The sequence below is a fragment of the Desmodus rotundus genome, chromosome 3, assembly GCF_022682495.2.
Source record: "Desmodus rotundus isolate HL8 chromosome 3, HLdesRot8A.1, whole genome shotgun sequence".
Taxonomy (NCBI): Eukaryota; Metazoa; Chordata; class Mammalia; order Chiroptera; family Phyllostomidae; genus Desmodus; species Desmodus rotundus.
The window spans coordinates 47,586,452-47,610,220 of record NC_071389.1 but is presented as its reverse complement, the minus strand read 5'-3'; the positions used below and the strand labels follow the sequence as shown (position 1 = coordinate 47,610,220).

Genomic DNA, 23,769 nt, shown 5'->3' with positions numbered 1-23,769 from the left:
ATAAATACCTCAATATGTTTTTATAAATATTTCTAATAGATATTTCATTTGTAACTAGGTACAGACAGCTCTGAGATTTGTGTTATTTAAAAAAAAATACCCAGACTTATTATTCTTATTAAGAAAAGAAATTAAAACCCTCTAAAATTGTCATTTGTTATTGCAATTATTATGTTTTCACTGCGACTGGTTTAAAAAAATCTTGTGAGAAGCTGTGCTTCTGAAGGAGTACACAAAGGAAGGTTGTCTTCTGCAGATTCAGTATACTAGCCAGAGGCATACATTTCTATTGATTTTTCCTTGATTACAAAGGGATTGGAGACAGCATAAAACAATGCAAGCAATATAGCAGGGAAAATTAATTTAAAATAACTACAAACGTTGGGGTGAGGGAAGTTGAATGTAAGGAAACCCAGTGGCGCTCACATGTGGGATGAGTGCGGAACACATGAGGAAGCATATGTACCTCAAGACGCTCCAGCCAAGCAACACTTGAGTTCTTACCATGTGCCAAGAAGAAAAGCGGAGTGAATGACATTTCTGATTTAATTATTGTAAGTGAAAAGACTAAAAGCAGATTTTTCAGATGCTGCCTAGAAATGATTAAAAGAATCGAAGAAGGTACTGAGATGAGTTAAAATGCGCACCACACTGACCAGCCTTTTCGCTCTTTCTGATGCGTCTGTTTTGTCTTCGGAGCTTTCTGGCATTTCCTCCCTTGGACTTCCTATTGTTATAGAGGCTGACAATGGTCACAGATCAGGATGGGAGAGTTTCGTCTTTGTAAAAATATTCTTGTTTGCAGTGGTTTCAGAGGTTGAGAGTAAGAGGAAAGGATCTGGACTGTAAGCAACGTGAACAGGGTGTTATGTCTGTATTAACTAGTTTCCAGCACAGTTCCTAATATACATTTGATACTTGATAATTGTCAGTTGAAAGAAAAAATAAAACTTCACAGAATTTACTAATCCTTATAAAAATGTGTAGCCAGTAGAGATTTATGCCTCTGTTGGAATTTTATAGCTTCCGTAACTTAATTCTTAAGTTATATGGTTACCTTACGTGGACATTTAGTTCTAAAAGTATCCAGGCTACAATGCAGCTCTAGAGAAGAAGATATGCTAGAAAGACAAGGCATGGAAGTCAAAGAAAAATCAAAGAGAGGCCACACAGCAACTCTTCCTCCTTTGCTGCTCAGTTATTTGCTGTTTCCTTAATTCATGCTTTTGTGAAAACAGGAAGACCTCCAGGGCCTCAAAAAAGGCACTCCCAACCAGCTGCCCTTTATTCTCAGAAAGTTTTTTTTTTTTTTGTCTTTTTAAAACTTCCTTCCATCAAGACTAGAACATTAAGAGCTTTGGGAAGTTAAGAGAAGATTGCTTATTATTATTATTTTTTTTTTGTATCTTCTTTGTGCCAAGTACTTTGCTAGGCAATTTAGCAGAGATTATATTATTTAAATTTCATAGAAATTTTGATAGGCAGGTATATTCTCACTTTATAAATGACGAAAGAACTCACAAAAAATATCCAGCTTCAAGAATCACAAATAATGGGATGGAGCTAGGATTCAACCACGCGTCTACCCAACTTCTTTCCACTTTAGCGTCCAAAATAGGTCCTTCCACTCTCAAACCTTTCTCAGGGTCTTTCTTGTTTTAATTGTTGATCAAGATCCTCTATACTCCACAATCATGAGGTATGGTAATTGTCCCCTGAAATGGGCATTAATATTGTTTACATTTCTATAAAGATATTATTACTTACTTTTTAGAGAGAGGGGAAGACAGAGAGAAAAAGAGGGAAAGAACCTTGGATGTGGGAGAGAAACATTGTTTGGTTGCCTTTTGTATGTATTTCGTTGCCTCTTATATGCACCCCATCCGGTATCCAACCTGCAACCAGGCCCTGACTGGGAATTGAACCAGCAACCTTTCGGTTTGCAGGCTGGCACTCAATCCACTGAGCCACACGTGTCAGGGCAAGATGAATCTTGCAAACATTATTTTGAGTGGAGAAAACAAATCATTAATGAACAACTTAACACTATTATTTACTATGTATTTAAAATTATTTTAGACTACCCCAGAATTTAAAATATTTTATTTTTGTGAATACATAATATATTGCAAAAGGTTGGGGGTGTTTTGGGGTTTTTTTTTGTATTTTTGGTAAAAGCATTTTTTAAAAGCAAGGGAATTTAAACTTCTGTTTCTGGCTAATATGTTAGACTGGAGAGTAAATTTACCCTTCCGCCTTAACAACAAGGAAACTAGGAAATTATATGAAACAATGGTTTTCAGAATTGGATGACAGGAAAGCAGGACTGTAATGCCCGAATGAAGGAAAACAAGCAAAAGCAAACAAGATGAGCTCTGATTGCACCATCTTGCCTGCTGGCAGGAATTTCCAGGTGGTAGAGTGGAAAGGTGAAACCCAGAGTCCAGTGGTCTTGCTGAGTGGAGGAAACAGATTGGAATGAGGGGAGAGCCAGGCAGCCGCCATTTGCTGGGCAGTGTACAGCAGAGGAGGGAGCCGTAGAGAATGAGAACTCCAGAGATCTGCAGAGGGATCGCGTTAACGTTGTTGGTGAGTACTTACCTATGCTGGAGTGAGACCAGCTTACCTGAAGTCAGGGAAAGACACATAAAAAAGGAATACAGAGCAATTCCTGCACTTCACAAAACACTGGGAGGCATACTAGTGTCAAACAGTAGTGGCACTTCATAAGGAATTTGATCCCGTACAGCAGCTCTTTGTGGACAAGATTAGAGAATACATAATTGACTGGGCAAAAGTTATCTGGAAGACCTGTTGACACTGGCCCAGAGTGTCAGCAAAGTTGGAGAGGGAGCTTTTTAACCTTAAGTAAATACATGGCAAAGCAGACATGAATGCATTCCCTGACGTCAAATTTGAATACACCAAATTTGAAGATACCAAATTTGGAGTCACTAAAAAACCTCAGTTCTGAAGGAATAATGTAAAATTTAACTGGTAATTTGTCCTAGATAAGTGGTACAACTGATCAGAAGTATTAGACTAAACACACATTTCACAACTGTCAATTGTTATTTTCATTCTGATTTCAAATAAATAAATGTTGGGTGAAAAGAAATAACTGTGAGGCATGCAAAGAAGTGGGAAAATAATGACACAGAATGTAGAAAAAAATGAATCAATAGAAAAAGGCACAGAAATAATATTCATGATTGAACTAATAGTTAAGGATGTTAAAACATCTATTATAAATATGTTTAAAAAGTAGAATAAAATATAACCAGGATGAAGAGAGAATTTAAAGATGTAGAGAAGACCCAAGTGTAACTTCTAGAGATAAAAAATTTACGATATCCACAGTAAAAAATATACTGGATAGCATTTGTGCCACTGAATTTAAAGGACATCACTGATAGAAAATACATATTATATCTCTGATGAACATAGGTGCAAAAGTCCTCAACAAAATATTAGCAAACCAAATAAAACAATGCATCAAAAAGATCATATACCATAATCAAGTAGGATCCTTGCATTCCAGGAATGTAAGGGTGGTACAACATCTGCAAACCAATAAATGTGAGTCACCACATAAACAAAATGAAGGATAAAAACCATGTGATTACATCAATAGATACAGAAAAAGCTTTAGATAAAATCCAGCACTGATTTATGATAAAAACTCTCAGCAAAGTGGGAGAACAGAGGGAACATACCTAAACATAATAAAAACCATATATGACAAACCCACTGCTGGCATCATACTCATCATACAAGCATTCCCCTTAAGATTGGAAGCAAAACAGGGATGTCTGATTTCATGTCTCTTATTCAACGTAGTACCAGAAGTCCTAGCCACAGCAATCAGATAAAAAGAAGAAATAAAAGGCATCCAAATTGGAGAGGAAGAGGTAAAACTGTCTTTTTTTTGCAGATAACATGATACTGTACATACAGAATCCCAAAGAGTCCACCAAGAAACTACTAGAACTGATCAATGAATTCAGCAAAGTAGCAGGAGAAAAATTAATATTCAGAAATCTGTTGCATTTTTATATGCCAGTAATGAACTAACAAGGAAATTAAGAAAATAATCCCATTTGCAATTGCTTCAAAAATAATAAAATACCTAGGAATAAACCTAACCAAGGATGTAAAAGACCTGTATTTGGAAAATTGTAAGACACTGAAGAAAAAAATTGAAAAAGATAGAAATAAGTAGAAGCAGATACCATGTTCAGGGATAAGAAGAATTAACATCAGTAAAATGTCCATATTACCCAAAGCAACCCATAGATTCAATGCAATGCCTATCAAGATTCCAATGACATATTTCACAGAACTAGAACAAATATTTCAAAAATCTATGTGGAACCACAAAAGGCCCTGAATAGCAACAGCGACCCTGACAAAGAAGAACAAAGTCTGAGGAATCATGCTACCTAATATCAAACTATACAACAAGGCCATAATAATCAAAACAGCATGGTATTGGCATAAAAATAGACACATAAATCAATGGAACAGACTAGAAAGCCCATAAATAAACCCACAACTTTATAGTCAATTAATATTTGACAGAGGAAGTGAGCACATACAATGGACTAAAGATAGTTTATTTAATAAATGGTCTTGGGAAAATTAGACAGATAGGTGCAGAAAAATTGAAGTAGATCACCTTTTTATCCACAGACAAGAATAAATTCAAAATGGATCAAAGACATAAATGTTAGACCTGAAACCATAAAAACCCTAGAAGAATACATAGGCAGCAAAATCTCAGACATTGCTCATAGAAATTATTTATCATACATATCTCCCCAGGCAAGGGAAATAGAAGAAAAATAAACAAATGGGACTTCATCAAACTAAAAACTTTTTTCACAGCAAAGAAAACCATCAACAAAATAAAAAGACTACCCACAGAATGGGAGAACATATTTGCCGATACATCTGATAAGGGACTAATATCCACCATTTATAAAGTACTTCCAAAACTCAACACCAAAAAAAAAAAAAAAGGCCCAACCCAATTAAAGACTGGGCAAAGGACCTGAATAGGCACTTCTCCAAAAAGGACATATAGCTGGCCAATAGACATATGAAAAGATGCTCAATGTCACTAATTATCAGACAAATGTAAATAAAAACCACAATGAGATACCATCTCACACCTGTCAGAATGGCTGTCATCAATAACTCAGAAAACAAGTTCTGCCAAGGATGTGGAGAAAGGGGATACTTTTGCACTGTTGGTGGGAATGCAGACTGGTGCAGCCACTGTGGAAAGCAATATGGAGATACCTCAAAAAATTAAAAATGGATCTGCCTTTTGACCCAAAGATCCCACTTCTGGGAATATATCTGAAGGAACTCAGAACACTAATTTGAAAGAACATAAGCACCCCTATGTTCATTGTAGCATTATTTACAATTGCCAAGATATGGAAGCAGCCCAAGTGTCCATCAGTAGATAAGTGGATAAAACAACTATGGGACATTTACACAATGAAATTCTACTCAGCTGTAAAAAGAAGAAAATTTACCCTTTTCAACAATATGAATGGACCTGGAGAATGTTATAAGTGAAATAAGCCAGTCACAGAAAGACAAATGCCATATGATTTCACTCACATGTGGAATCTAATGAACAAACTGAGTGAACAAGCAAAACAGAGACAGACTCTTAGATGGAGAACAGATGACAGATAGTGGGGGTGGTGATCAGGGGGTGGAGGGACTGAGCAAAAAAGAAAAAGGACTCATGGACATGAACAACAGGGTGGTGATTGCTGGGGAGAGGAGGGTATAAGGGGAATAAATGTAATGGAAAAAATATATAATAAAGATAAAAAATTAAAAAAAAATCAAAGTAGCAAGAGAAAAAAGAATTATCTACAAAGGAATCCACTAAAGACTGTCAGCTGATTTCTCAAAGGAAACTTGCAGGCAAAAGGGATTGGCAAGAAGTATTCAAAGTCATGAAAGGCAAGAACCTACAACCTAGATTACTCTACCCAGAAAAGTTATCATTTAGAATGGAAGGGCAGATAAAGTGCTTCCCAAATAAGATCAAGTTAAAGGAGTTCATCATCATCAAGCCCTTATTATATTAAATGTTAAAGGGCCTAAGAAAAAGGTCAAAACTATGAATAGTGAAATGACAAAAAACATGTTATCAACAACTGAATCTAAAAAAACAAAAACAAACTAAGCAAACAGAACTAGAACAGTCATAGAAATGGAGATCACATGGAGGGTTATCAGCAGGGAGGGGGAAGGGGGAGAATAAGGGAAAAGGTACAGGGATTAAGAAGCATAATTTGTAGGTATAAAATAGACAGGGGGAGGTTAAGAATAGTATAGGAAATGGAGAAGCTAAAGAACTTATATGCACGACCCATGGACATGAACTAAGTGGGGTACAAGGCAGAGGGGGACAAAGGGAGAAAAATTGGGACAACTGTAATAGTATAAACAATAAAATATACTTAAAGAAAATATTAAATCTTTAAAAAATATTTTATTTATTTATTTTTTAGAGAGAGGAGAAGGGAGGGAAAAAGAGAGGAAGAGAATCATCAATGTGAGAGAGAACATTGACTGGTTGCCTCTCACACATGCTCTTGACCGGGACCAGACCAATAACCCAGGCTTGTTCCCTGACTGGGAATCGAACCAGCGACCTTTTGCTCTGCAGGATGACGTCCAACTAACTGAGCAGCACCAGTCAGGGCCACATGTTGAATTTTGCTTTTTAAAATCCAGTCTAACAATCTCTGACTTTTGATTGGAGTGTTTAGCCCATTCATTAAATATAATTATTAATATAGTTGCTTGAGGTAGACCCTTTTGCCATATTTTTAACTTATCTTTTTTGCTGTTGTTGCTTCTCTATTCCTTATTTACTACTTTTTGTGCTTAGAAAATTGTATTTTTCATTCCATCTTAATTCCTCTGTTAATTCGATAGCTCTATTTCTTTGCCTTATTTTTTTAGTAGTTCCTCCAAAGATGTAGTAAGCATCTTTAACTTATCCCAGTCTATCTCAAGTAAATGCTAACGTACTTCCGACAAAATGCAGGAACCCATCACCAGTCTAGTAGCATTTTCCCCCATGTTGTGACACTGTTGCCACATATGCATGTTGTAAACCCCACAATAAATTATATATTTGCTTTAAACATTTTGCACCTTTTAAAGAAATTAGGAAAATAGAAGAGAAATATACAAGCATAATCTTTCATATTTATGCACATATTTACCAGTTCCAGTGTTGTCCTTTCTTCCTCTGCTTCTGAGTTACCATCTGGAATCATTTTCCTTTAGCCTGATGGACTTCTTTTAGCATTTCTTATAGTGCAGATATACTAACAACAACTTCCCTCAGTTTGTTTATTTAGAATTGTCTCTATTTTTGTCTTCACTTCTAAAGAATAGTTTAGATATATAGTTCTTGGTTGACAAGTTTTTCTTTTAACATCTGAATTGTCATTGCAATGTTTTCTGGCTTCTATTGTTTCTTACAAGAAGTCAACCATTGTTTGTACTGTTTTCACCATTTATTCATTTAAATATGTTTTCTGCCCCTTTCTCTCTCCTCCCCTCTTAGGACTTTAACCATGTGTGGGATAGATTGTTTCCTGTGATCCCACACAGGTCTCTAAGAGCGTTTGTTTTTCTTTAATCTTTTTTCCTCCCAACTCTGCAGATTTATAATTTCTATTGACCTAACTCTAAGTTCTCCGACTACTTTTTTTCACATCAAATCTTCTGTTGAGCTTATCTAATAAACTTTTCATTTCAGCGTGGTACTTCTCAGCACTAAAATTTTCACCTGGATTTTTTTTATAGGGATTGTTTTCTGGTGAGGTTCCTTATTTATCAGTCAATATTAGCATATTTTCCCTTAATTATTTGACCATATACTTTTTTATTCCTCAGACATATTTATAACAGCTGCTTTTAGGAAAAAATTTGTTTTCCTAAAGCCAACACCTGGGGCCATTAGAAATCAATTTTTATTGACTGGTATTATTTCTTATGTACAGATCATCGTTTTCTGTTTCTTTACCTAATTTTTTTTTTGCTTAGCAAAGATTGTAAATAATCTGTTCCGTGATTTATTCTTCTTATGATTGTTGTTTTTTGTTTCAGCAGGTAACTGCCTTGTGTGCACTCAGAATTGCAAAATCTATCTGTCCCAGAGTGTGCAGCCATTGACGTCTCTGCTCATTTTTGTTTTGTTTCTTCCTGGAAGAAGAGTGCTTGGCTCTCTAAGGTCTTCCCTGCACCGACATGGTTTATCGGTAAGTCAGTGATTTGGGCAGAGGTTATGCTCAGACATCTCAGGTCTGTGAGCTCTTTATCCGTTGCTGTCTGAGTCGTGTGTAGGCTGAGGAACGCATTCAAAAGTACAGCGATTTTACAAGTCTCCCAGACTGTCCATTTCTTTGGGTTATACACGGAGTTTAGCACTTATTTATTTATTTACATTTTTAAAGGTTATATTTATTTACTCTTAGAGAGAGAAGAAGGGAGGGAGAAAGAGAAGGAGAGAGAAACATCAGTTGTCTCTCGCATGCCCTCAACCGGGGTCCAGCCCACTCCACAACCCAGGCATGTGTCCTGATTGGGAATTGAACTGGCAACCTTTTGATTCACAAGCTGGCGCTCAATCCACTGAGCCGCACCCACCAGGGCAGTTTAGTACTTAATTAGAGCTATGCAGAGATTCTATTATATCAGCCCGTCTCTGGCTCTCTCAGTTCTAAAATTTCCCCATACTAGCTGTTCTGCCGTCCTCCCCAAACCAAGACAACCATTTTATGCAGCTGATAAAGCTGTAGATTTTTGCTACTCAGCATGGGTGTAGGTGCATGGGAATGCCTCCTGCCCCCTGCCCAGCATGAAGGCCACGAATTTATTCTTCTCTTGGGTATGGTAGTTTTCATGAGTAAGACTTCTTACATTGTTGCCTCACTTTGGTCACTTTCCAGTTCTATGAAATTGTAGTTGTTAATAATTTTGTCCAGTTTTGTACTAGTTTGCTGTGGAGGGGAATTTCTCTAACTCTCCTTCATGCCACCATTATAGAAAGTAATCTCCAAACAGATATTTTTTTTAAGAAGAGAGAGAGAGAGAGAGAGAGAGAGAGAGAGAGAGAGAGAGAGAGAGACTGATATGAGAGAGAAACATCGTTTAGTTGCCTTCTCGTATGCACCCCGTCTGGGGATTGCACTTACAACCTGGGTATTTGCCCTGACCAGGAATCAAACCCATGGCCTTTCAGTATGGGAGGACACTGTAACCAAATGAGAGCCACACTGGCCAGGGCCAAACAGGCTTTTTTGGTAGAAATTTACAAATTGATTCTAAGATTGATATGGACATGCAAATGACCTAAAATAAAATAGTCAAATAATTTTGAAAAAATAAAAGAAACTTATTCTATGACTATAAGACTTACTGTACAACTAGTATGATTTTAGCATAAGGAGAGACACATAGGTCAATGGAGAGAAGTAAAAACAGTCTCAATCACATATGATCAATTTATTTTTGACAATGGTGCCGAGGTATTTTAATGGGGACAGGATAGTCTTTTCAACAAATAGTGCTACAGTGGGCCCTGACTTTACACCACACACACAAATTAACTTGAAATGTATCATAGACCTAAATGTAAGGGCAAAGACTATTAAAAATATAGAGAAACTTAGGATCTTTGTAACTTTGAAGTAAGTAAAGATTTTTTTTGATGGGCACAAAAAGTATAAACTCTAAAAGAAAAATATTGATAAACTGGACTATATCAAAATTAAAATCATTTTTTCTTGGAAAAACTTTGTTAAGAAAATAGGAAGGCCAGCCACCAACTGGGAGAAAATTTTGCAAAACATTTATCTGGTAAAAGACTTGTATCCAGTTTTCTCTGACTGGCTTATTTTACCTAATGTAATGCTCTCCAGGTCCATCCATTCTGTTGCAAAATGTGTTAAAGTTCCTTGTAATTTTCACTTGTTGGAAGAACTTGAAGAAGGACAAAAAGGAGTAGGTATGGTATAGTTAGCCGGGGCCTTAAAGGTGATGAAGATGTGACACTTACAAGGTGGATGCCATGATTATTGGACCACCAAGACTGGAATAATTGAGGAAAGCGGAACCGTGGAGAAAGTTACGCTTGGATTGAGCCTGAAAGAACTGACTGGTAGGATTTCAGAAGGTGGTGATGGGGACAGAGAACATTCCAGGTACAGAGGAGAAAAGGTAAATTATGAAAACAGAATACATACCCTGAAAGTAGAATGTGGACCTAAATACCCAGAAGCCCCTCTATCAGTTAGATTTGTAAACAAAATTAATATGAATGGAATAAATAATTCCAGTGGAATGGTAGATGCACGGAGCATATCAGTGTTAGCAAAATGGCAAAATTCATACAGTATTAAAGTTATACTTCAAGATCTTAGACATCTAATGATGTCCAAAGAAAATATGAAGCTTCTAGCCACCAGAAGGACAAACACAAAACAATTAATTTTAGTGGATCTCAAACTTGTCTTAAATCTACAATCTTCTAGTCATGTTAATGTCTTGATTCAATATCACAATGTAAAATACCCAAAAATTAAGTAAAAGAATTCCACCTGGTAAACATGACCTGAACGTTTGTAAACATATATTTAATATATGTATACACATTACATTTTCAGGCAACAGGAGGAAAAATGCAGCATAATTTTTTTAAGGCACTGTCATTTAAACATGAACCTGGAGTACTCAAAATAGAATTCAAGTTTACAAGATGAAAGGGTGGTGAGAACTGTCAGATAGCTGTGGAAGCATGTGTGTCTCTAAAAAGTAAAAATCTCAAGAAGGAGAAAGAGAAATGGCTTACTTTATCCATCTTGCTCAGTGAAAGAGCTTCAGTTTAAATTGTCTCAACTAGCAGGTACAATGAATATTGGCACAAATTGTTTTAGTTTTTGAAGGGGTGTGGGTGCTGACCACCAGCAGTATCAAAAATATGCCCAGGATTGTTTTGATGCATTTATTTGTAATAAAAAAATTTCATAGGGAAGGATGATTCATTTCTGTTAAAAGATGTTTCTGTGTATTACATGTGACAGACATGGGAAGTTTCCTTTACAGTCTTTGCTTGATGAGACCATGCATTTAAGTTTAAGTGAAATCAGCAAAAAAGAAATAGGTATATGGATATTTGATTTTATAGTCTTAAAATGTAAATAAAATGTGGACTATGTCCTCAGAAATGGTGCCATTTCTATAATATTACATTGATGTGGCATATGTACAGTGCCTTGTCGAGATAGCAAAAATTGGAATTACTGTAGCTTTTCCTCTATACACCATTTTTATCATTTATCTTATTTTGTATGCTTCTTGTGATTGGAATTGGCAGAGTATTTCGGAGAACAAATTACCTGATTAGTTTAATTTCTCCTTTGGAGAAGGAGGAATCCCAGGTGTTATATTTTGACTTTGATTTCACCAGAAATATATTAAAAAGATGTTTGAAATCTAATAATTTTTATAGAATTATAAATTGTAAATTATCCAGTTACACATTCTATTTTTTCTTCATAGCATCTTTTTTCTTTATTTTTCTGTGACATTTCTCTCAATGCTTTTAATACTAACTGGGATTCATTTTATCCATTTCATTTATCTTTCACTTTGCAGATACATAATTCTTAACTGCTGTTCTGGTTTTACTGAAGTGATGAAAGGTTGTAAGTTACTGGTTTTCATTTCAAAGTGCTAGGTATACTACTATTGAAAATACTATTTTCTTCACTAAACAGAAAGAAAGGTAATAAAAACAAATTTCTTAAACATGTCCTGACATGTTTTTATCAAGTTCATTCAAATTTAAAGCTTTGAGCTACCTTTCCTTGGTCACTAATATATTAAACTCAGTGACACTTTGTCTAAACGATTACATTGAACATGGCTATTCTATTTTAATTATCAAAGATGTTTAAAGTGCTTTAAAATGACACATAGAGAATATATAGATACAGATTAGTGCATGTGTAATTTATTAAAATAGGTTGACATCAACTATTACCTTGGCATACATTCTGAAAACTTTTAAATTGTTAAAACACATTAAGCTGAATTACACTGATGTCGTATATAGGAGTCTGATGGTTACTGATGGTCGAAATCAATCTATTTAATAACTTCTTTGCCACTTAAAAAAAAAAAGACTTGTATCCAGAGTATGTAAAGAAGTCCTATACCTTAATAAGAGGAAGAAGTCTTAATTTAAAAACTGGGCAAACAATATGCAAATATATTTCACCAAAGAAAATATTTGGATGATAAACACATAAAACAGATGCTCAACATTGTTATTCAGTAGAGAAATGCGAATTAAAACAATGAGATGCCACTACATTTTCACTAGAATGGCTAAAGTTAAAAAGATCAGCCGTATCAAGAGCTTGTGAGAATATGCAGCAGCTGGACCTCTCATACATTACTGGCATGGATGAAAAAATGGTGCAACCACTTTGGAAAAAGCTTGGTTGTTTCTTATCAAGTTAAACACAGAACCCAGCAACCCCATCTCTGGGTACTTAGCCAAGAGAAACGAAAACATATATTTACATAAAGACCTGTACCTGAATATTCAAAGCAGTCTTAGTCATAGCAGCCCAAACCTGGAAACAACCCAAATGTCCTTCAGCTGGTAAATGGATAAACACATTGTGGCATATTTGTAAAATGACATACTGGTCATTGTACTATTTCATTTCTTATGCTGACTGCTATTCAGCATAAAGGAATGAAATATATATATACACACGGACACACACACGTATAATGTAACAACGTGGATGAATCTCAGAAGTATTATGCTAACTGCAAGAAGTCAAACACAAGGACTGCACACTGTATGATTGCATCTAGAAAAGGCAGGACTATTGTTACAGATAAGTGGTTGCTAGGGACTGAGGGTGGCATGGAGATTGACTGCAAAAGGGCAAGAGAACTTTTCGAGGTAAACGAGTATGGCAGATTATGCTGTGGCGGTGGTTAATAATGGTATATATTTAGCAAAATTTATTGCATTGTACTCTCAAGTTGTGTGAATTTCATTGTATGCACATTACTTGATAGTATGTCTGATTAAGAAAAAAGCAAGGGAGTGATAAAGACAAAATTCATATAGTGGTTACCTTTGGAGGAGACACAGGGAGAGGGAATGTGAGAGATGCTCATGAGAATATTGGTGATGTTTTTAATAGTTTTTTCTGTATGTTAAGTTAAAATTTAAACTAATAGGGGGAAATGAGTCAGTAAGGGAAAAGAAATGTGGACACGTGCAGATAACCTTAGGAGTTTAAGGAAGAGGCTGCAGAATAATGTGATGGCAAAGCTTTTGTTTGTTTTTAAATATGAGAGATGCTAGAACATGTTATACCCATGAGAATGACTCTCTAGATGGGGAAAGAATAATATGGAAGAAAAAGGGAACTAAGGAGGAGCAGAGTCCTTGGGGCGGGGCACGCGGGGATGGCTCCTGAAGCCAAGCAAAGCGACTTGTCTTTGGCCATGGGAAGGTGTCCTTCTTTGTGGTGACAAGAAGGAATAAGGAAATGGGTACAGATTCAGTTGGGCATAAGAATTTAGTGGTGGGAAGAGGAAGCAATTTCCTTGTGAAAATTTCTATTTTCTCCATGATGTATGAGTCAAGGTCATCAGCAGAAGTGGGGAAGGGGAGGGGGTTTGAGGAGAGTGTTTGAATGACCGTCTGGAGTGTGCAGTGAGGGTCCCGACAGGGAGTATATGCTTCCTACCTGGTTCACACACCCCTTCCTTCTACACCAGCTACATGCAGGGCCTCTGTTGGCTGAGGGCTCTGTGCTCTCCTGGCTGTGGTCTGCAGGGGAGAAGGCTCAGTATGAGTAAGAGGCAGCAGAGGAGACAGCTGTCTTCCTGGCAGTCTCTTCGTCCCGGATCTGCAGTCAAAAACATTGCTAGAGATTTGTTTACAGCATTTTGTTATCCATGGAAGGTTTGCTTGCTAATCTAAGGTTTCCAGCTAGGCCAGTGCTAAACAGAATGTTTTTTTAGGTAGTTTCTGTTTGGGGCATTTGTACATGGTGTTTGTGATGCGTACCAAATTGATCAGTTGATTGCTCCTTTTGTTGTGCTTGCATTCTGTGTGCTATACTGTTATGTGTACATACATACACACAGTATACATACACACATGTACATACATACAGTATACATACACACATATACATACACACACATATATACACACACACACAATGTATGATATACTATAACAGTTTTAATTTGTGCTTTACCTTTCTGTCTCTCTCAGGTTGTAGGCATTCAATAAAAGTAAGATAAACTAATCAAGCAATCAAAATGTATTTATTGATGTGTATCACAGTGCTTGGGAGACAGGCTTTAGCAAGAAGTGCAGACAGACACTGCCCTCAGGTCACCTACGATCTGGTTGGTAAGACATATATGTACATATTAAGGAAATGATGTGCTGTAATATCAATATGCAGAATTTGGACTTGAACTTGAAGTCTAAAGAAACTAATTATATTTATGACCTTGGGCAACTTGCTTTACTTTTCTGGGCTTTGGTTACCTGGTTGATAAAAAATGGGGGCTTGAATTATTGTGAGAAATAAATAGTATAGGTATCATACTACCTAAGCATAATTAGAGTTCAATCAAGTTGACCTTGTTGCATGAAAATATCTCATTAGTTCAGTGCCACATTCAAAGTGCAGACAGTTGTTCTCTCACCTGTAAGTGGAGACCGTATCGACACCTCCTTCTTATGGTCATTATGGGAATTGTGCTGTAACAATACCAGGTTAATGACCTGGATTATTTCTCTTGTTTTTCACAATCATGCTGAGGTTGGGGGATTCTTATACCTGTTTCACAGATGAGGAAACTAAAATATTGAGAGATGAATTAATTTTTCCAGGGTCACACAACTAGAACATGGTAGAATCAAGAGATACGAACCCTAGCAGCCTTTTAATGAGATGTTGGTAATGGTAGTGGTATTAGTAATACCAGCACTACTACCAATAGGTGTAGGAATCAAGAATAGAGAGTTAACTTTGGAGGGAGTGGGCATAACACACTTTTTGGCCAGAAGTAGGCCTTTTTGACCCCTGCAAAAAGTCTGCCTTACAGGAAAGCAGTGCAAGACGAGGCCAGAAAAGATGGTCAGGGCTGATATGGAGAGAACTACATATATATAACTATATATGTAAGATGTTCATTGTGAGCAAGGGGAGTCTTTGGTCTACTGTGCCAGCCAGGAACTTAAGACATAGGTAGGATAGAAATAAAGATTTGGGATGTGTGCACCCAAATGTGGTAAAACATAATGTCTTACATTCTTGCAGAACTTTAGAGTTTGCCAAGAGCTTTCACATCCAAGGTTTTTGCTGATGCTCACAATAACCTTGTCACTAGGGAGTATAGGTCATGGCCATTGATTACCACATACGAGATGCCTACTCTAAAGTGGACACTTAATTAAATCACTTCCTTGTTTGTAGACAAGACAATGAGGGTTAAAGATGTTAAGTAACTTGCCCAAGTTCACAGAGCCAGTAAGTGTTGGAGCTTGGACTTGGACATAACTCCTTTGCACCCAGCTCATTCAGTTTTCCACACTCTACATCATCAGCTCAAGAGTGAGTCCTACATAACTTACCCAACAAACAATTGAGCACCTACTGTCTGTCTCATACAGTATCAAGTTACAGGAATGTAAAGATAAGTATGTGTAATGCTCACAAACCTTTGGGGAAAGTAAATTGTTTCTTAAGAAAAGAATTTGACAAGCGCTGAGACAGTGGTAGGAGAACAAGTATTACAGAGGGGGAACATGGGGGGAGAATGACTTCACAGAGAAGGTGGGGTTTGAACTCAGGCACGTATCCAAACGCTCTCCCAGATGGTCTGAGTCTTGCCCTTAACTCTCCAGGATGTCATGGGTTAGTGGACACACTGGAAACAGGGAGCTTCTAAGAGGAGAAATAGTGTAAGCAACAGGCAGAGGGAGTAGATGGATGTAGCTGCCAGGGTCTTGCACCCTGGGATCTCCCTTTGAGAGAACCAGCTGTGAGGAGTGCAGGAGCGGACAGCCTCCAGCTGCTGCCCCTCCAGGGTCCACTGCAGCATTCCAGTGAAGGTGACAGTTCCAGGGCTGCTCCTGGCCTTGTCAGAGCATGGCAGAGGTACCAGAGCTACGCCGTTCCTGTCCAACGTGGGAGCCTTCCAACAAGTACTTTTGCTTGGGAGCCCAGCCTGGCCAATACTTTCTCAGAGCTGCACGTCTGGCAGCCTAGTGACTCTGGACTGATCATCCTTCCTTCCCCTCTCCTTTCACAACTATCAGATCTGCATCCTGGTACAAGGCTCTGCCCACCTATGCCCACTACCTTCTCTTTGAAATGACACACACAGTCGGACATGGAGAGACACCGAGGGCAAAATATGTGGAAATACCTTTATTGTGTAAGTGAGGACAGGAAAATGAAGAACACCATTGTGTTAGGAGGAAACTCAGCAGAAAGCCCTGTGACCACAATGTGGAGAGAACAAATCTCAGGAGGATGGTCCCCAGCTGGATTCTGTAGAGAAAATAAGGGTAGTGAGAATACTCACAGCTACATACCAGGCATAAGAGTCAGTGCTAAAAAAAGTGTTGATTGAATGAATAAACAGAAACAGAGAACTATTGGGGTATTTAAAGCCAGCAGCTGCAACAGCAAACCCCTAAATTCTCAGTTGGTTTAATCCAGTAAAGTTTTGTTTTTCACTCACAGCAAGACCAGTGCTGGTCAGGAGACCTTTTTCTGTGGCTTGTCCATATAAAGCAGGTTGCTGTGGATGCCAAGAAAGGGGAGGAGGGTGGGAAGGTTTTCAAAGGTCTGACTTAGGAGTAGTCTGCATCACTTCTTCTCACACCCCGTGTGCCAGAAACCCAGACACTTGGCCTCAATCTAGCAGGGAGGGGGTGGAGAAAAGCTCTGTGCCTGGGTGCCCAGGAAGAGGAAAGCGAAACAAGGCCAGGTAAGCCCATGGCATTAACTGTGCCACATGTTAAATGCCGAAGTGTTCGGCAGATAGGAACCCACTATAAACCTTCAAAAAGATGAGTGTATACGTGAGGAGTTGGGGGAGGGGACATTTAAACGATTCAAATATTTTAGTAGAGTGAGCAGACGGTCCGATTGCAAGAAGCCAGTAAAAGGAGCTCTGCCTCCTGGAATCCTCCCATGCTGCCCACCTCCACCCTCTGACCCCAGGGGTGAAAATAGTTCTCAGCTCCCACACACCGTTGCGTTTGCCCACCCTGCAACTGCATGGAAACCACCAGGTCCCCTTCCTAGACCACGTGCTCTGTAAGGAGGATGGCGTGTGTGCTGCCTCCTGCATCCCCAGCCCCTTGCACAGTGCCTGGCACAGAGCCACTATCTGTTGGATGAATGAAAAGCGTTCTCCACTTTGGAGATTCTGGTGTAGGGGACCTGGGGTGAAGAAGGGGCATCTTTCCGTTTTTAATATTTATTTTTTAAAAATTGTGGTGTAACGTACATAACATAAAAATCACCACTGTAACCACTTTTAAGTGCACAGCTCTGTGGCAGTGAGTACATTCGCATCGTGCAACTATCACCACCATCCACCTCCAGAACTCCTTTCCTCTTGCAAAACTAAACTCAGTACTCATGAAACAACAACGGCCCATTTGCCCCCTTCTGAATGCCCCCGCCACCCCCATTCTACTTCGTTTCTATGAGTTTAACTCCTCTAAGTACCTCCTATAAGCAGAATCATATAGTATTTGTCCTTTTGTGACTGAGTTATTTCACTTAATGTAATGTCTTCAAGGTCCTTTTACGCTATAGCATGTGTCAGAATTTCCTTCCTTTTTATGGCTGAGTAGTATTCCACCGCATGCATATATCACATTTGTTTGTTCCTTTGTCTGTGTATAGACGCGTGGGTAGCTTCTTCCTTTTGACTATTGTGGATAATTCTCCTATGAACATGTGAGTACACATATCTCTCCATGACCCTGTTTTCAATTCTTTGGGGTATATCCATGCTTTTTTCAGGTGCTGCAGGTGATTGCAAGGACAGCTAGGGTTGAAAGCCTCTCTTTCATACAAAAGAGAAGAGAGTTGAGGGGAAGGAAGAGGAATGCAGGCATTGTGGGATGAGTGACAGTGTGGGTCAGGGTCAGGAGGAGATGGGCTCAGACAAGATGGTGGGTGCAGTGCACGAGCTTATTATGGCCAGGAACCACAGGGAGACAAGGAGGAAAGCACAGCGCTCTGAAAAGAGAGGATGTCAGATGACCTAATTTTTTAAGTAAAGGTGGTGTCATCTGCTGACCAGTGAAGGAACCGGGGTAGAAGTCAGGTTGGAGCTCGAGGAAAGAGAGGGTTCATAGCAGTGTTGAGAGGAATGCAATTGGGAGATGATAGGAAGACAAATGGTCAAAGGACAGAGACAAGGAAAGGGCCCAGTGGCCTGTGTGTGACGAGAGGGGCTGAAAGTGAAAGGAATTCCTTTTTATTAAAATCAAGCTCACATGAGGGCAGGGAGTGAAGGAGGTCTGTGGCAAGTGTGCTCAAAAATGGATGAAAAATCATTAGAAAGCTAGTAGGTGGCCATGTGGCAACCCAGCTCACATGGTGGGCTTTGGGGCTCCAGGGCAAGGCGGAGAAAATGGACCACAGAAATGAAAGAGGTTTGGAAATGGGCCAGAGGATGTGGCAGAAGGTCAAGGGAGGGGAGGGAGGCTAAATGCCAAAGTGCTGAGCATCGCATACCTAAACAAACCCATGGACTCACAGAGGTTTCCTGGTACAAATAAGGAGAGTCGTCATGGCAAACGTAGACACTATTATCTTATCCCAACAAATCAATTGCAATGTTCCTCTGAACCTGCCCTTGCTGAGAGCCGTCTCTCTCTCTAGACTGTCCTCCTAGCCCAGGAAAACTTACCTAATAGATCAGGGATTTCCCCGCTGCATCCAGGAAGCAGAATTCTCCCTTCGTGCCTGCCTCATAGCTCTGTGGCTGCGGCCTGCAGCTCAATCCAGGGCCACCAGTAACAGATATCGGAGACCTCAGGGAGTCCTGCCAATGACGAGTCAAGGCAGTCGCTTTGCACTTCTAGAAATCCTTACCCTTTTTACTTTACCCTGGCAGCTTTGGGCTGCAATGACAGTGTCCCCAGTGACCTCATTGTGAGCACATCTTTGTAACAAGAAGAAAATTGCTAAGCAATTGTACTGAAAAATCCATTTCCACCCTCCTTCCTTCCTCCTCGATGACCCAATCTATCTTTTTTTTCTTAATCCTCACCCAAGGATATCTTTATTGATTCTAGAGAGACAGGGAGGGAGAGACAGAGAGAGAAACATCGATGTGAGAGAGAAACATGCCCTGATCAGTGACCAGATTGCACCTAGGCATGTGCCCTGACTGGAGATTGAACCCACAACTTTTTTGAGCACGGGATAACACTCTAACCAGCTGAGCCACCTGGCCAGGGCTGATGACCTAATCTGTCATTGTGATCTGGTACTTTCTTTATCTGGTATCTTATGACCAACAGGAAGCTTTGCTCCTATTTCCCTGGGATGCCCATTTTCCCCTAAGTCTTTGTTGGCCTTGTTCCAGCTCTTTTCACTGCTCTGCGGGTCCCAGCTCCATCCCTGTGTAATTTGCTCAGACGACCCGCCTGCTCTGGAAAATCTGTCAGCTGCTGCCTGCTGCTTGCTGTCTGTTATCTTTTACTTGCTCCACTGGGTTTTCTGGCTGCCCTGTGGACATTGCTGCTGTTCTAGGACTAGATAGAGATCTGTTTGTTTTTCTAAGCAGCCTCTTACACTACTAGCATTTTGCTGTCCACATTTTATTGCCTTTCTTTCTCTTTTTCCTCCTTACCAACTTCCAACTGAGGACAGGAGTGGGAGCAGAGCTCCAGAAGTCAGCCAGCCTGGGGAAGCCACTGTGCTAGGAGAGCCCTTGGAAGTGTCCAAAGTGACAGTGTCCTTCAATTGCAACTGCCAATAAGCAGGCAGCCTGGCAACTGGCCAGCTGACTCTGGGACAACCCAATCCTCAGATGATATGGAGGAAATGAACTTTAATATAACAGCCAGACAAAGTTAACTACAGATCCTGTGGGGCTGGGACAAGAAAAGTGTGTAAAAGGAAGTGTCCTCTTGTTTCTTGCTGTATGAGTGCCAGAGCAACACTTTCGTGTGCCGTGTGGTTTCTGACTGACAGTGGGAAGTGAGGCCACTCCAGGGCTCTTCTTAGAAATTGCCCATGACCCTCCTTGCTTCATTTCCAGCACGCTTCCACTTCATTCCAGCTTCTGCAGAGCTGCTGACCTTCGAACTTTCTGTTTGCTTCTGGAAACTGGTGTTGGCCCTCCACTTTCTGTGTTTGTACTGCCAGCACTCCCTGGGGAATTAGGCTCTTTCAATTCTTGGCTGCCCCAGGCAGAACACCCCACACTAGTTTCGGCACCATTCTGAGCTAACTCCAGGTGTTACGGTCAGGCTTTCCCTCTCTGTCCAAGCCTTCAGAAGATGTCAAGTTTGGGAGATGGGGATTGGTGGGCCGTGGTAGAACACAGTTCACAATGAATATTTGAAGGATGCTTGTCCCTGGGTGGTAGAAATGGGAGATGAGAGACTATTCAAGAAAGAAGTGGAGAGAGGTTTGGAATAAGTTCTTTGCAATATGAATAAAAAGAAAGAAAAAAATATATGTTTATAGGGGAAAAATTAGAGTATCAGTCAAGTGGTTAAGAATATCATAAATCCAAAATTTGTAAAAGTCCGGTGAAATAGGGACAAATATAGAATCAAATGTTAGAGCTGAACATGAGAATCTGTATAAGAATCAGATCTGTGTAAAATGTAATAATAATAATCTCAACCAACTCAGAGGTGGCTTGAACTCTTTAAGGTAAATACTACTCCCTGATCAAAAGAGTGAGGCTACCTGGCCTTACTCTCATTCCTTCACAGACCTATTTTACAGGTATTTTTGAACATCAGCCAGGTACCTGCCTCGTGCTAGATGCCATGGGAGATATAAAGAAGTAGAACATTTCGTGCATGCCCTCAAGATAGCTAGACACATGAAGTTAAGTTAGGATAAAGAAGCAAGCAAACAACAAAAAAAGCTGCTGTAAGAGAATATGATTAAGTATTGATTTAATAAGTACTATGTGTCCTCATGGAGAAGCAACCTGGGGGCCAGAGGGAATCACGAGTTCATGGAGAAGGTGAGCCTCAAAGGGACCTGATGCACAGGTAAGACAAAAAAAAAAAAAAAAAAGGAACGAGAGAGACGGGGAGGATGTCTCATGCTTCGTGAAAATTTACTGAGCTCTCATTATATGTGAAAAACTAGAAGAGCTGTCTCAAGCTAAAATCAACAAAGGATACCTTTGCTATCCAAAACCTTGACAAACATCTGGTTTCTGTTGTTGGGGTAACGGCACAGGTGTCCTGTGTTTCAGGTGCTTTATCATGGTACGCCTCGGGAAGGTGTGCTCTGGAACCTTGGAGAACAAGGATATGGGTTCCGGAGGCATTCAGCCTCCAGTAATAGGATGCCTCTCAGTGGGTTCATCAATAACGATGTTTAATTATCTCACAAAACAAGAAGACCACAGTTGCTATAGCTGCCCATTGATATCATGGATAGCTGCCCAAGCTATTTCTTTCACTCTGCCACCTGCAGTGGAAAGCTTTTTGCACGTCTTTGGGCTAATTTCCCCATCCGTGGCAGGAATGGTGGCTGCAACTCCCACAGAACTGCATTCCAAGCACGAAGAAAGGAGCAGGAGCCAATGATGTCCTCCTTCTGTGGCTCCGTCTTTCCATCTAAGAAGAAAGTCTTTGACAGGGGCTCTCCAGCAGATTTTCCTTGAAATCTCATTAGCCAGAAGTGAATTACATGCCTAGGTCTAGCCGATTACTGGCAAAGACTTAAGCCACTCATGATTCATCCCGTCAGGTCTGGGGTAGACACTCAGCTTTCATGAGATAAGGGATCTCTCCTCACCTGAATAAAACCAGCAGTTCTCTTTGGCAGAGAAGGGAGTGGCCATGGGAGGTGAAGACAGTGAACAACTTCTGCCACGTTCAGCAGTATTAACAGCCCCTGCCCGTGCGGCTCCTTTAATGGCTGCAGCCTCATTTTTTCTTTGCTATAGCCAGCCCCTGGCCCTGGCCTTTATTTACAACTCTTAATTTTTTCCCACTTCTTAAAAATTATTGTTCCTGCGTAATGGATCTGATTTGTGCAGGAGAGGTAAGAAAATGCCTTGACCATACCCAACAAAATTCAGTTTAAAAACTGTTAAAGTTAGCTATCATTTTTACAACTCCCTTCCTTAACAAGACTGGCTGAAAATGAACAAACCAATCTCTGCATAACTGCTTTTAGATAATGGGGCTTCTTATATTGTAATTGTTAGTTGTCATTTTTTTCCTGAATTTCCTACAGTAGCGATTTTCAACCTTTTCATCTCCTGGCACACATAAACTAATTACTAAAATTAATTCTGCAGCACACCAAAAATATATTTTTTTGCCAATATGACAATAGGTATAATTTCGATTCATTCATGCCAGATGGCAATTGTTGTGTTGGCTGTTGTCATTTTTTTAATTTGACAAGCTAAGAAGAAAAGAGGTCAGTGCCTATTTTAAAAATTCTTCTCCCTGACTGGTGTGGCTTAGTTGGTTGGGCACTGACTTGCAAACTGAAAGATCACCGGTTTGATTCCCAGTCAGGGCACATGTCTAGGTTATGAGTTTGTTCCCCGGATAGGGCGTATATAAGAGGCAAGTGATAGATGTTTCTCTCTCATTGATGTTTCTCTCCCTCTGTTTCTCTGCCTCTTCCCCTCTTGTTAAAAATAAATAAAATCTTTAAAAAAAATTCTTATGGCATGCTGGTTGAAAACTGGTGCCCTATACTAGACTTAAATGTAGAGGGCAGAGTTCACGTCTTAAACAAGTCTCCCTCCTGAACCCCAGAGTTATACAGTCCAGTCTAGTAGCTACTATTCACAAGTAAGGTTGTTAAGCATTTGAAATGTGGCTAAAAAGACTGAGGAACTAAATTTAAAGTTTAAAATCTGATTCAGTTATTGGAAAACTTTTAAGTATGCTTGAAACAATTGAGGTATGTTAATGTGCTTTTCCAGCTATAGATTTTTTGAAATCTAAATATAGGTTGACTATATATGAAATCTTGCATCTGAATTGAGATGTGCTGTAAGTGTAAAATAATGAATTCTGGGTTTTGAAGACTTAAAACCCAGATTTTAATGGGAAAAGAATAAAAAGAACTCAAATAATTTTTTATATTGGGTACATGAGGCAATGGAAATATTTGGAAGATACTGGGTTAAATGAAATATATTAAAGTTAATGCCACCTGTTTCTTTTTACTTTTTCAAAGTCACTGCTAGAAAATTTTAAATTACATACGTGGCTTGTATGGTATTTCTCTTGGACAGTGCTGAGCTAGTCAGTAGTAAGCACTCAAATGTTCATTGACTGAGTGTGTGAGTTCAGTGACTTGACCAAGTTCACTTACAAAAACAAAAAACTAAGTCTCGGGTTCCTTTGATTCCCCCACCCTTGCCACCATGCCTCGTGGTCTCCTCTGTACCACACTGTGC

General features: G+C 39.3%; 1 long non-coding RNA gene and 1 pseudogene across 1 annotated transcript; one reads left to right on the top strand and one right to left on the bottom strand.

Annotated features, from left to right (window-relative positions):
- The first annotated feature begins 9,960 nt into the window (after positions 1 to 9,960).
- On the top strand, positions 9,961 to 10,540 carry LOC112309106 (ubiquitin-conjugating enzyme E2 variant 2-like; annotated as a pseudogene).
- A 6,021-nt stretch (positions 10,541 to 16,561) lies between these two features.
- LOC123480284 (uncharacterized) lies at positions 16,562 to 20,133 on the bottom strand. The gene is made up of 3 exons (XR_006656204.2): positions 19,999 to 20,133; positions 19,051 to 19,185; positions 16,562 to 16,664 (listed from the first exon to the last, which is right to left on the bottom strand). It is a non-coding gene; the product is annotated as an uncharacterized lncRNA (long non-coding RNA).
- Between the last annotated feature and the right edge of the window lie 3,636 nt (positions 20,134 to 23,769).